The sequence below is a fragment of the Protobothrops mucrosquamatus genome, unplaced genomic scaffold (assembly GCF_001527695.2).
Source record: "Protobothrops mucrosquamatus isolate PMUCROS unplaced genomic scaffold, P.Mucros_1.0 scaffold65, whole genome shotgun sequence".
Classification (NCBI taxonomy): domain Eukaryota; kingdom Metazoa; phylum Chordata; class Lepidosauria; order Squamata; family Viperidae; genus Protobothrops; species Protobothrops mucrosquamatus.
In genome coordinates, this window is record NW_015386443.1 from 689,565 (window position 1) to 702,647 (window position 13,083).

Consider the following 13,083-nt stretch of genomic DNA (forward strand, 5'->3'; position numbering starts at 1 on the left):
TTGGTGTTTGTGGGGGGGGAGACTCCACCCTGAAATTGCTAAGCTTTTGGATTCCAACAATCCCACAACCCCTGTTTTTATAATGCACAGACTTTAGCTGGAGACCTTCATTTTGGGACCAGAATTCACTTCTTTATTTTTCTGGTTCATGAAGCATTGAAACATTTCACATATGAATGAAAGTATGTTTAATTATTTTTTGATCTAAGTTGCTTCCTTAAAAGAACTGATGATCTGCATTCAGATTGTAGTAGACTGACTATATGTACTTCTTGGTCCCAAAAGTATATGGTAGATATTTATCTTTACAAAATGCTGTCAAAACATCACCAACAGTGAGATACATTAGTATCTATTTTAATTAGTTAAATATGCAGTTGGTTAATGCAAAGTAGTACAGCAAATACACTGATATTTACTTAATGAAATTATCAGTGTTATTTTTTCTTTACCTGATAAACAATTACTTCTTGGCAAATATTTAGCCATTATCTGATATCAATCACCATTTCTTAATATTTATAATGAACACTATATAACATTTGAAGATCATTTACTTTTCTCTCTGCTATATCTATTTTTACTTCAAATAAAAGATGTTGGACTATTGTGGGCCTTGATAAGCATATTAAAAGTGATATTATATTAGAAAACTGAATGTAATACTTTATTCTACAAACTTCAAACAGATCAGACACATAGTTTCAAAGGTGAAGTACAGAAAGGTTTGCAGTTATCATAAAAGTTCAGATTCCAATTTACAATTTAGAAAACATGCATATTTTAATCAACCAAGTCAGAGGCTGATTAATTTGATTCATAGCACGATCTGATTCAAAAATCTGAAGCTTCATAAATCTCACTGAAGCCTGCCAACATTTGTAGTCCTTTTCCTTGTTTGACCTCTAATTGGATGATATTTAAAAGTATAATAAATGTTTATGAGAGGAAGAAACCTACCAGTTAGTAAACAAGTGCAGAAGTTTTGGACAGTGCAATAAGTATGTTTTAAAAACCAGAAAGATTTTTTTAATGGTTAAAATTGAAAGAACAACACTTGCAAATATAATTTTTCTTGCTAAATTTCAAAAAGTTCTAAGAGTGGAGATTATTTACAGTCTTTACATTTTTTTTTTGCCTACAATGTGGCACGGGGAGAGAGTTCTAATATAGACTCAAGGTCTGGATTATGCTTTGATGTGTCTATACTTTTAGCATTCACCTTGCTGTTTTCAGTTCACAGACCTTTTAGCAAAGAGCATACAAAATCTAAGAAACTTCTATGCTGTTTTTACATGTATTTGGAATACCTGCTGTATTCCCTGAAGGTCTCAGTGTTTATAAGATTTTTGTAGCAAATAATTCCAGATAAACTTCTCAGCTTGTGTTTACAGGATGAAAATAGTGAGAAGCTAAAGGGACAGTAAAATCTTTTGGACAGAACATGAAGAATACAAGCAATACTGTTAAATCATTAAGTGTGATTGTTTGTTCTTGTTTTACTGGCCATATATAGGAAGGGCTTGGACTGGTTGGCAAGTCTTGCTATGGATACAACATGCTCTTCATCTCTAACACAGTAGAATCTCACATATGTATGTTACAGACAACATATTATTATACCAACTTGAAGCACTGGAGAAAGGAAACTGATAAGAAACAAATCATCTACAGTATGTGTGATCTTTAATGGTATTTATGTTGTTGTACACTGCCTTAAACTTTTCAATATTTGTTAGTAATCTTTTCAGTGGAATTCTAACCAGTCTTAAGTGCAATGGGATTTTTTTCTTCTTCCTGTCACCTCTCTTGGTGCAAGAACATATTGCATTCCTAGATTTTGATAATGAAATAAGTAGGATCAGCATAAAATCTGGGGAAATATTGGCAAATATCTATTTGTTTTAGACAGCATTAATTTTAACGGTTCCTATGTACTAATTCCTATGGCCAAGTTCATCTTGTTTCTCCACACATGCCTTTTTGTCTCTGTGAAAAAGACTGTATGAAAAAGTGCTATCATGTACACTTTAGATCAAGGGTGTCAAGCTGCCGCCCCGCGGACCGGATGCGTCATGCCGAAACTGTGCCCACCCCATTGCCAGCAATGGAAAAAAGTCACGATATGTTGCGACATGTCACGCGACATTGCAAGTTTGACACCCCTGCTTTAGATAAAGAGATAATGTATAATTGTTGCTGAATTCTATGTTATCTTTGACATCTTTGAGATATTAATGTTAATCTTATAGAAGAATGGAGTTTTTTATAAAAATATGGGGAAATTATTGGCAAATATCTATCAGTTATAGACAGAATTAATTCTCAAATAATTAAGAATTGTTTTAATTCATTAAATGTATCAATGTACTATATTATATAAATGTTATATTAATGTTTATATACATTTCCGGGACAAGCTTGACTATGAGAATAAGCCTCCTTTAGGATGTTTCTGATCTGTTTTTTGTTTGTTCATCTCCTTATCTTATTAATTTATTTCTATGCCCAACTATCCCATAGGACTCTTGGCAGTTTTATAGGCATGCTTAAACTTCTGTTCTAAAACATCCATTGTCAATTTAAGATAATTAAACATTCTCTGAAACAGGTCTGTTTTTAATTACTTCCAGAAAGCAGCTCCAATAGGAGCTAACTTAAGTTCCAGTAGGAGCCCATTTCAGAGGTCTGGAATTGCTATGTAAAAGCAACAACTCCATATTTTGCCTTGCCTTCCTGTTGGTTTTCCTGGTAAGATCAGGAAATACATAGGCCATTTTGTACTAGGCTTATCTGGTTTTTTTAAACTTTTTATTAATTTTCCAATGTTACAATTATATCTTTGAAAAGCAACGTGATGTCTCAGTTACAATAATTCCATTACATACAAGTATTATTAATACAAATCTCCAACTATTACAGCCAATATTTCCTCTCTTTTTTTCCCTTAATACATAATCTCTCTTGTTTAAATTAGTATACTTCTTATTCTATCCATCAGCTACTTAATAGCTTTCTTATATTTATCAATAATTTTATATGTCTTATTTATTTTAACATTCCATCTTTTGGACTATCAATAACCTTATGAATTTTCCCAGCTTTAATTTTGCGTTGATATTTAAATTAAAAGTTTAATATTTATCATTTTCAAATTTTTAAATGACCCCAATTCCCTTTGTCATAATTCCCCCCAATATCTAGTGTTCTGGATACATATCTATCTCACTTCTATATCAACAGATTAGTAATACAATATAATATTCTTATTTTCATTATAATTTCCAAATATTATAGATTCAATAACCAAAATTTCTCCCATTTCAGCATTCTTCCTTAGGTCCACTTTCTCATATTTAAGCTTATAATTTTTATTCTTATTACTACATCAAAACATGTTAATTACGTTACATCATTCTTAACATATATATGTCTTAATCACCTTTATCTAACCTTTATAAACAACTCAATATTTCAATTTAACTGTTGATATTTATGCATCTAGGTTTTAATTAGCCAACATTTTTCTTTATCTTCACATCATAACAATATCTCGTATTCAAAATACAGGTCTTGTCTACTTAAGTATATTCTATTTTAAACCTCCTAAATATGTCCACACTCCATTCTTCTTCAGTTTTATTTTGGCTTTTTTTCTTTGCCAAATCATCTTCCATGTTCTTGCTTCAGGATCCTCAAAGAATTCTTGTATTATTGTATATATTATGTCATATTGAGATGGCCATCCAGTAGCCATGTTTAGAAGGCTGAGGGTCTGGCAGGACTACCAGATCGTCTCTTTATTTTCTCCTCTTGACGTAGTTGTCCTGAACTGTTTATCTTTTCTTCCATCTGTTTCTCTTCTTGATCTTCAAATTCCTTCTGATTTATATAGCAGGTTTCCTCTGTCCAAGTTGTCAGATTTTTTTCTGAATTTTCTATTGTCTGTACTTGTTGGGCAGTTAGGTCTTCTGTGATAATATTTAATTGTTTGGTTTTTTTCTGTTGTATTCTGTATAGATAGGTTTTTAGTTATAGTCAAAGTTTGAGTTTGCATATCTAAGACGCTTTCTGGTTTTTTTCTGAAGGCTCTTATTTCATCACCAGCTATAAGAAGAGTTTGGTAAGTTATTTTCAATATAGCAAAAATTTGTTTTTGCATTTCTTCCATAGAAAAGGTCTGTTCCTGGTCTTCCATAGTGATGAGTGGAACTGAAAACTTTTACAGTCCCCCCCCAGTAAATAAGAAACATCGCTAAAAGTCTCACAGCTGGTGTTCAAGATCACATGAATCTTATCTTGTTTTCTGAACTGTCAGCCAAGTCTCTTTTCTTTAAAAATAATAAATTGCAATTTCAGGTTTAGCCACAAGGTGTCAACCCACTGTTTAAGGAATTCCTTTAAATCTCAAAGTTATTTTAATCCTTTCGGGTTTTTTCTTCTATTTTAAGAGGAAAAACCCAGACTTTCAAATAAAAATAGAAAGTAAAAAGTAGATAATCAAAAATCTTTTAATCCGCAACCTTTAGGAAATAAAGTTCCAATTGGGATCCAATTATTTTTTCAACATTTTCAAAACTCCCCTGTATATTCGATCGCCACTGTTTCTAGAGAGAGGGCTAAAATCCCCCTTCCCTCCCCACAGGGGGGAAAGTACTTTAGCAGCTTGAATAGGTACAAAAAAGCAATTAGGATTTAAGAGAGGTAGATTTCACCCAGTCCTTTCCACACTGCTTTGAAGTTGCCAGATGGTAGTGTGACTTCAGCTGTCTGCAGCCTAGGGACAAGCCATATTTCTATGGCTGGTTCTTTCATCCGCCGATTTGGAGGGATCGCCAGCTCCAACAGGAGAGTTGCTGTTCTCCCGCGATCCAGTGAGAGCCCCTCCTTGCTGGTTGCCTCTTCGGGGTGACTTTTGGCCCTTTTCAGGGCCCTCCCAGCGATCTGAAACTGAACGGGGGAGAGAGAGCAAGTCTCCCAGCCGTCCATGGCGGCTGCGTGGCAAACCGGAAGTCAAGTACTAGGCATATCTGGTTTTGAAGGTACTTAGTGCCAAGTCATAAATATCTTTATAGGTTAACACTATCACTATAAATTACACCCAGACCCAATAGGAGATTGTTTTAAGTCACCAAAATTGATTAAAATAATTATGCAATTATTTGGATTTAGTTTGGGAAACATTCCTAATCAAGCACAGTGGAATCATATAAAGTGTTTTTGAAGAACAACTCTAGTCCATTTCAAATTCACTGAGCAATCATTTTTTTCTCAATATGTATTTCAGAATTCTAAGCGTGGTAGATAAATATTGAAATAAAAGGACTCTGGACATAGTAAAATAACACATCAGGCTTTACGCAGCCATCCTAACTGTACTATTTCTATTTGCAGGAAGAAAAACATGTGTGGGTGTGCGCATGTGTGTGCGCATGTGGTATTCAAAGATATGGTCATCCACCTCTTGTTATATTCTGTGTATAATTGGTATCCACAAGGCTGGTGGTTGCAGCACTGTGGATAGCTCCCAGTGAGGAACTTTCTTTAAGGAGGGCTAGAGGTGAACTATAAGACATGACAAATTTCTGCTTCAATGTACAGTAGGATATTCTCAAGGCATCATCGTCTGTTCAAAGAATTAAGACTTTTAAAAAGTGAATGGCCAGGCCTGGAAGACATTGAGCAGAGATGGCAGCATAGGAGAATAGAAGTTACCTTCTAAGGTTCAGAGCTGGTGCTTATGGGGGCCTAATTTTAGTTCTTCACACTCCTTAGCAGATTGGCTGTCTCTTCTGCCTCCAGAATCAAGATCAAGGTCTTGACACTGCAGTCTGAAATGTCAATCCATTTTAGAGCACATCTGGAAAAATCTTTGACTTCATACTATTGTGTATTCTCAGGAGCCCTGAGATAAAATAATAAATATTTTCTTTTTAGGATTACAATAAAGGTCAATTAAACAAATAACATATAAGATAGCCAGTATTTTATTATTTCTAGGAATTAGGATGGGAATTTGTATGTTTAAGAACATGTATATTTAAGATACGAATGTTATGGCACTTTGTTTGTGCCAAATAGTTTTATTTATTTATTATGTATTGTTATTTTTGTACATTGTTCTGAGTTGCCCAGAATTATTTTGTATAAATATTTTAAATAAATAAATAAAGATGTACTCATTAAAACATGAAACTGATTAATAGTATAACAACAATGCCAAATGAATTACATAGAAATAATAACATGAACAGTTGAAGTGATAAAGAAATATCCTTTTACTGATTCTACTTTGGATTCAAAATATAAAAACAGACATGATAAGAATTCCATCTGTATGTCATGACTTGTGTCAAATAATTGCCACTAATAAGTCCATGGGAAATAAGAAAACTATAACGTTTTGGAATACATTTCAACTGTGCATCAATATAGTTGTACATACACTTTCATGCTGAGAATTGCATGCTATTTGATCCCTCTTAATTCAATATACTTATATACAGAAAAATGGAAATTCTGTGAACTTTATATATGAGAAACTTCAAGAAGATGATGAAATAAACAGTAAAAATAGTATGCGGTTGGGAACCCACTTACCAACATTAGCTATAAAAGTTGGCTGGGAGTGTCAGCAACCAGCTGTGAAAACATGTGGGGATGGGAAACACTGAGAAATGTCAAAGAATAGATTAATACTGTATCAGTGGCTCAACTGAAAACAGTATTTGACACGGACACAGGTTCTTTATGAGATATCTTTACTTAAATATTCTTATGTAGCAGAATTGTGAATGATATCTGTTAGACATAAAGGTAATAGGCTAATACTGAGCTAAAACAATAAACGGTAGTTACTATATGATTTTCAGAGATAAACAATTCTGTGACCTATCATAGTACATTGACCAAAAAAGTGAATGGACTGGCGGTGGGGACTGGATGCTGAGTGGGCCTGTGGTATTAGAAAATAAAAAGAAATTGGGAAAAAGAAGTAAGGGGTCTGCTGATAGAAGGAAGAACTCTTGAGGAAGAAATAAGTAAAAGGCACTTACAGCACCTGCACAGAATTTACTCCAGATCTGTGTGAGCCATGAGTAAGTAATAGCAGGTTCCTGTTTCTAATCTTTCAAAACTTTCAACCTATAAAAATCTATAGCTGACAGACAGATTAATAGACTGATGAATATGAAACTTTTCTCACACAAAAGGGAGTGGGAAAAATGCAACCTTGCTAGTAGCATGAAGATCTTTATATGTAAGATGCCTAAAACTCCTCTCAGTGGTTGCCAATGATTTAGTTCCCCTTCACAAAAGGACCAGGGGTTGCATAGTGAAAATACCTGGTGCATCCAATTGCCTTGTGTTGTGTTTTATGACATTGTATTCTATGAGATTCCTCTGGATGGCATGTAGAAGAGAGCTTCCTAGCAAGAAGAAATGATTTTTTTCCAGCACAGAGGTTCAGTTATTTTCACATTTGATCAATGTAAGGAATCATTAGTCCTTCACAGACAATTCAGGACTCCTAAACATAGAGTTCTGAAGATTAAGTCTTAAAACATGACATGTTTCCTCTGGAGGCCTTCTCTTAGAAAGAGAACTGAAATTCTTTCTGTGATGACTATGGAGATTATCAGTCATCCAGGTCATGGTTGTCCCAAAGGTGCTTTTTTCAAAAGGCAACTGGACTTTCTCGTCTTTTCCTTGAAGACATGAAGCTTCTTGGATGAGAAGGAGAAACAAAGTCCAGTTGTCTTTTAAAAAAGCACCTTTGGGGCATGCTCTTTCCACGAGACTAGCAAATTACTTCTGGAAATTCTGAAGTGGAACATGTAGTTTCTAGACAGTGTAATTGACAGAGAACACAACCAAAATTAATGAAGAAAATATGTTTCTTTTTGAAAAACAGAACACCTCATGAGAAATATTTTATTCACAAGTAATGCCTTTTCTGTGAGCGGAAAAGTTTTAAATGTTTTTCTAATGGCTAGAACTTTGGCAAGAATTTCAGTTCCATACTATGTTGTTTGTTACAATATTTACCAATTCTCCGATAATTTTCTTGGGCCTCACTCTGATCGATCTTCGTCCCTCAAAATCAGATGCAGTTTTCTGTCAAACACAAAACTGACTATGGAACAGAGAAAAAAAATGAATGTGTTTTGGGGAACCAGTCTATGAATGGAGAAAGATGTAACAGCTGTAAAGTAATGGTTATGCCTTGAAATACTTTTTATATATTTAAATATGTCCAAATCTAATATAAGATTCATTTAAGGGATTTTGCTTGGAAGGAAATGGGCAGGAAGAATCATTTGCTATTCTATATCAGAAGCCAGCTGTCCAACCCTGTCCAACAACCAAAAAATATTCCAATATCTAGAGCATTATATTTATACTATAAAACTGTATTTATCCATTAATAAACCAGTGATAATACCTTTTAAAAATGAAAAGTTGGACAGATAAAGCATGGAAGAAAAAACAAAGAGTGATGGGTGAACTACTGGACTTTCTTAAGAAGAAAGAGTGCAACATGCCCTCTCAAATGTCACATGAAGCCTTCTTCATAGTCTCTTTCCAGTCTTCATATAACCGTCTCTTTCTTTCTGATTGCTCTGCTTTCCAGCCTGACACTTTTATGATTTCTTTTACTTAGTTTGGATGTAGACTGTTGTAGATTTTTAACAAACAGTTGTGATATGTTTATGTTGGATTCTGCAAATCTGTTGGCTCATATGCTTTGCTGATAGAAATGTTCATTCTGAAGGGAAAGGACTATGTCCAATAAAAGCATGCCTTGTTGGACTGGTTTAGCAGCTCCTCCAGACAACTTTGCTGTTGTAGTGTTAGGACAATGCCAGCAGTTCAAATGATGGTAAGCTGCAGTGTCCTTTGAGGAACTCTGAAAATTGAACAAGATTCAACCTTAGCATTAAATGGAATGAAGCAACTGCTTCAGGAAGAGGACTAGAAAGCCAGTGATCTGAGAAAGACTTCTATTTTCTGTCCTCCCAGCCCAGTGCCCAAGATAGCTAATTCGTTGTGTGTTTTATTTCCAGACAAGCTAATTGATTCATATGCCACAGCTTTTTAAAAAAGACTTTTTAATCCCACCTTTATTATTTTAGTAACTGACTCAAAACTCACCCCATGAAGTGAGTTGGGCTAAGAGAGAGTGACTGGCCCAAAGTCATTCAGTGACTGTGAAAACGAATGAATAAGGAATTATATGAACACAATGTTTGGTCTGCTGTTGCCTTAAACATGCCATTCTGCCATATTTATTTGCTTTTTTCTGAAGCTGAGTTTTATAATAATACTCTTACTCAGACACCTCAAGCAGGTTTTTCTCACAGAATTGCTCGCTTTGACAACTTCTGATGTCTTTGTTATTTTACGTCAAAACAAGTTGCTAGGGGAAAATTAAATCTTCTAATTAAAATACAATGAGGTTGCTAGTTTCCCAGAACTACTCAGGCACAGATCCACAAAAGGAAAAAAAAATACAAAAAGAAATAGATTCCCTGTGTCATATTGTAGTTTTCCAGGTCTGAACAAAAATTGTTAGGGAAAATACTCAGCCAAAAGCTTTGATCCATGCAATTCCTTCTAGGTGAATCATCTTGGCATAAACAACATTCTGGAAACCATGGAGCAGAAGGTAGATGACAATTTCTTCACTGAAAAGTATAGAAATTCATTCTGTAAAGCACTGATTAAATTAGTGTCCCATACAAGCAACCAATTATTGATTCTGGAAAAATCAACTGCCAAGTATTTTTAATCTCAATTTTTAAAATTAGATTCTGTTAATGATTTGCCATATTATACTGTCACAAGAAGTGGCAATCAACTCTGGAGGGCAGAAACTGATCACATAGTCCTTTAGTTATCCTCAGCCCACTGTGTCTGTGACCCCTTAGTCTGCCATTCAAGTGGGGTTCTGGCTGCCAGCAACTGAAGTATTGTAATGGGGTTTACCTGCCACACTTTATTTTCTTTGGGCCAAATCTCTGTGCTTTGATTGACTATTGGATGCAGGGATAGGAACCTCTGCTTGCCCAGATCAGTGGTTGTTGCCCCATTAATAAACAGTCCTTCCCTGTGTTTTCCCAGGTTTGGCTCCATAAACTCTGGTGCAACTACTATTAATCTCTAAGTAATATACTCATTACACAATGTGCCTCATGTTCATAGGTCACTGGATTGAACCTATCAGAAACATTTTCTTTTCTTAATCACTAGTTTTCTTGAGCTACCCACCTCATCTGCTTGCTTTAAAAAAACCCAACAGTTTATTATTATTGTTGTTGAAATGATGGAGCTTTCATTTTTTTTCTAAGCACCCGAATAGCCCAAATAAATAAATACTGCAAATAATAAAGGAGCTAGAACTTATTAGAAATTAGAAAACAGTAAAGGGAGTAATCCAAGGAAAGAGAAATAGTAATTAAAAAAAATATGCTGGATTTCAGCCACTGACCCTGAACTTGTGGTTTGCTTTTCTGGTGTCAAAAGTTGGGACAGCAGCATGGAAATTGTCTATGAGATGGGTGGATGGATGGTTGTATTTTGTTGATGCTGGGAATCTAAGCTAAACATCTGGCAAGCAATTACTAATACCATATGTCCCAAAACAGACAGAATTTTCTTAAACCAACTTGGAGTCCAGCTAAGCATCAACATGGAACAGGAACAGCTTAAAGGCATAGTGGAGAACAGTCCTAAATCTTCCCCTATGGAGAAGTGGAAATGCTCTAAATCTTTCAGATGCATACATACAATCCTTCAAACTACTCCATTACTCAACTTCCTATTTCCTTTCAGGACTTGATGGGAATTAATTTTCTATCCCATTATTGAACAGAGATAGAATTACCCCCTCTGCTTATCCTTCATACAACCATACCCTCCTCTACACACACACACACTATATTATTATATAAAACCATAAAGAATTCTTTTGTGTCCTATTTCACTGATAGTACTGTGGCTAATTGGCTGTGTCAGACTGAAATTCTCAACAAGTTGACTTGCATATCTATGAATGTAAAAAATCCCATTCATCCTTAATTAATAGGTTTATTCTTTTTGATGTCTAAATAGTTAGCAAATTATTTGCTTACATCATTTTCCTTCTTGAGAAGTCAAATCATGTCTCTCAGAAAAATTAGAAACGGTTGCACATTCAAGCTTCAGGGCTCCAAAGATGTTAGATTTCTTTTCTGAACTGATAAAGCAAAAGCCTCAGTTTGAAATTCTGTCATTTGTTGTTTCAGATATGCTTCTCATCAGTCAGGTATGTTGCTCATCATACTTCAAAATTAATTACAACTTGTTGGTACAATAATTTAAAACTATTATTTCTAAAATGTTAATGAAAAATACTGTGAATTTCCCAATGGTTTCCTTCTGATGATCAGTTGGGTTCTAAGAAGTGGACCAATGTTCAAGGCAAGAATAATCCAATATTCCTATCCAAATATATGAACCTTTATACACACATGGGATTTGAGCTCTTTGATCCCTTCTATAATTCTGTTCTGGCAGACGTAATCATTGTATCATACAATTATGAAATTTGCCAAGTTTCTGCTTTATACCAATGGCTTCCAAAAGCAACATAACAGGAATGGTGTCCTGTGATGGATCAGAAACAGGAAAAGCTTCCCAGAGATATTCTGAGAGTCAGTTTGTTCCCGATACCCATGCCCAGATTTCCTTGCAATGGTGCTATTCAGTTGAGTTACAGTTCAGTTTCCCAAAGCCCATGTAAGATGAATATTATGGGATCTAATATTTGCACCATAATTGGAAAAACTGCCCATGATCTGCAGAAGAATATTTGTGCAGATGTACCCTGGCTCACTGGTCATACTATAATGGTTGTTTTTTTTCAATATGAAGAAACTTTGCACTGTGGTGTGTCATTAACTGCATTGCTTTATTAATAATCACTTGATCATATTCACCCTCTATGGAGCAGGTGCTGCTTGTAGTGCTATCTGATTTTTGTCCAATTATTATGTGTGAATAATAATCATGGATAGCATATTTCATAGCCAGCCATTCATTGCATAATAAATCTTCTGGAGTGAATGTCTCCCTTGTTGTTGTAAATGGACTGAATGATTTCTCTCTCAACAGTTCACTCTTTTGATTGCTTAGCTTATGTCATCTCTATAAAGATTTCCTGGTGACAAAAAATCTTCCCTAGCAGCATTAGCCAAACAGATGAATTGAAACTTTACTGTTTTCCGCTGCAAAATTGAAATGTGTGTCACACATGTTTTCTGTTGTGAGTTTGAGCATGTCTATCATAGTTATAATTCCTCCAAAGCTCAAGTGGGCAATTCTATTCATCCATCACACAGAGAACAGAAGCAAGAAGCCCTTGTCTAACAGCTTTTTTCCTTGTCTAAGTCCTGTGGCAATGTGCACAGAAGAAGCCATGGCTTATGCAATGTATCCTTGAGAATGATCTGCACTGCATTTCACAGTGAGCAAAAGAAGAAGAAAAAAGATAGCAATGCTTTAGAAATCTGCCCTTTGGTATCCGCCACTGTAGTTGCCTTTGCCATTGTTCCTATTTCCTAGCAGAATCTCTGCTGCTCTCATCAATAGGTACGGTTAAGGCAAAAGATAAAGAATAAAACAAGCATCCAATAAGGAAACAACAAATTAGACTCTTCTTGGTGGAGCAACTGTCCAAGGGTCTCCCATCAGGCAAATCTCTAGTTGCTGAAAAGTATCAGGTTTTGTGCCTTTGAGGTTTTTTTTCTACCTTCGCCTTAGGTTTCTCTGCTTTGGCATCTGAAGGTGCCACTTCCTTCTCCCTCTATATTGGCAAGAGAGTGTCAGTGAGGTCAGGAGTCAGAACAAATGCCCAGTTGGATGTATACGGATATCAGCTATAGATCTCACACATCTATTTGTTTATGCCTTTTATCTCTAGCCTGTGTAGGGCATCTTTCATATTCTGGTTTTTACCTTATGTGCTGTATGAAAAAAAATCCCAAAAGGAAATGAAATCACAAAAATATATTGCATTCTTTTTTTAAAAAAGTCATAGCCTAA

At 35.1% G+C, this 13,083-nt stretch overlaps 1 long non-coding RNA gene across 1 annotated transcript; it reads left to right on the forward strand.

The window, feature by feature from the left end:
• Positions 1–1,449: 1,449 nt before the first annotated feature.
• LOC107284058 lies at positions 1,450–5,986 on the forward strand. The gene is made up of 3 exons (XR_001548804.1): positions 1,450–1,673; positions 4,089–4,123; positions 5,395–5,986. It is a non-coding gene; the product is annotated as an uncharacterized LOC107284058 (long non-coding RNA).
• Positions 5,987–13,083: the final 7,097 nt, after the last annotated feature.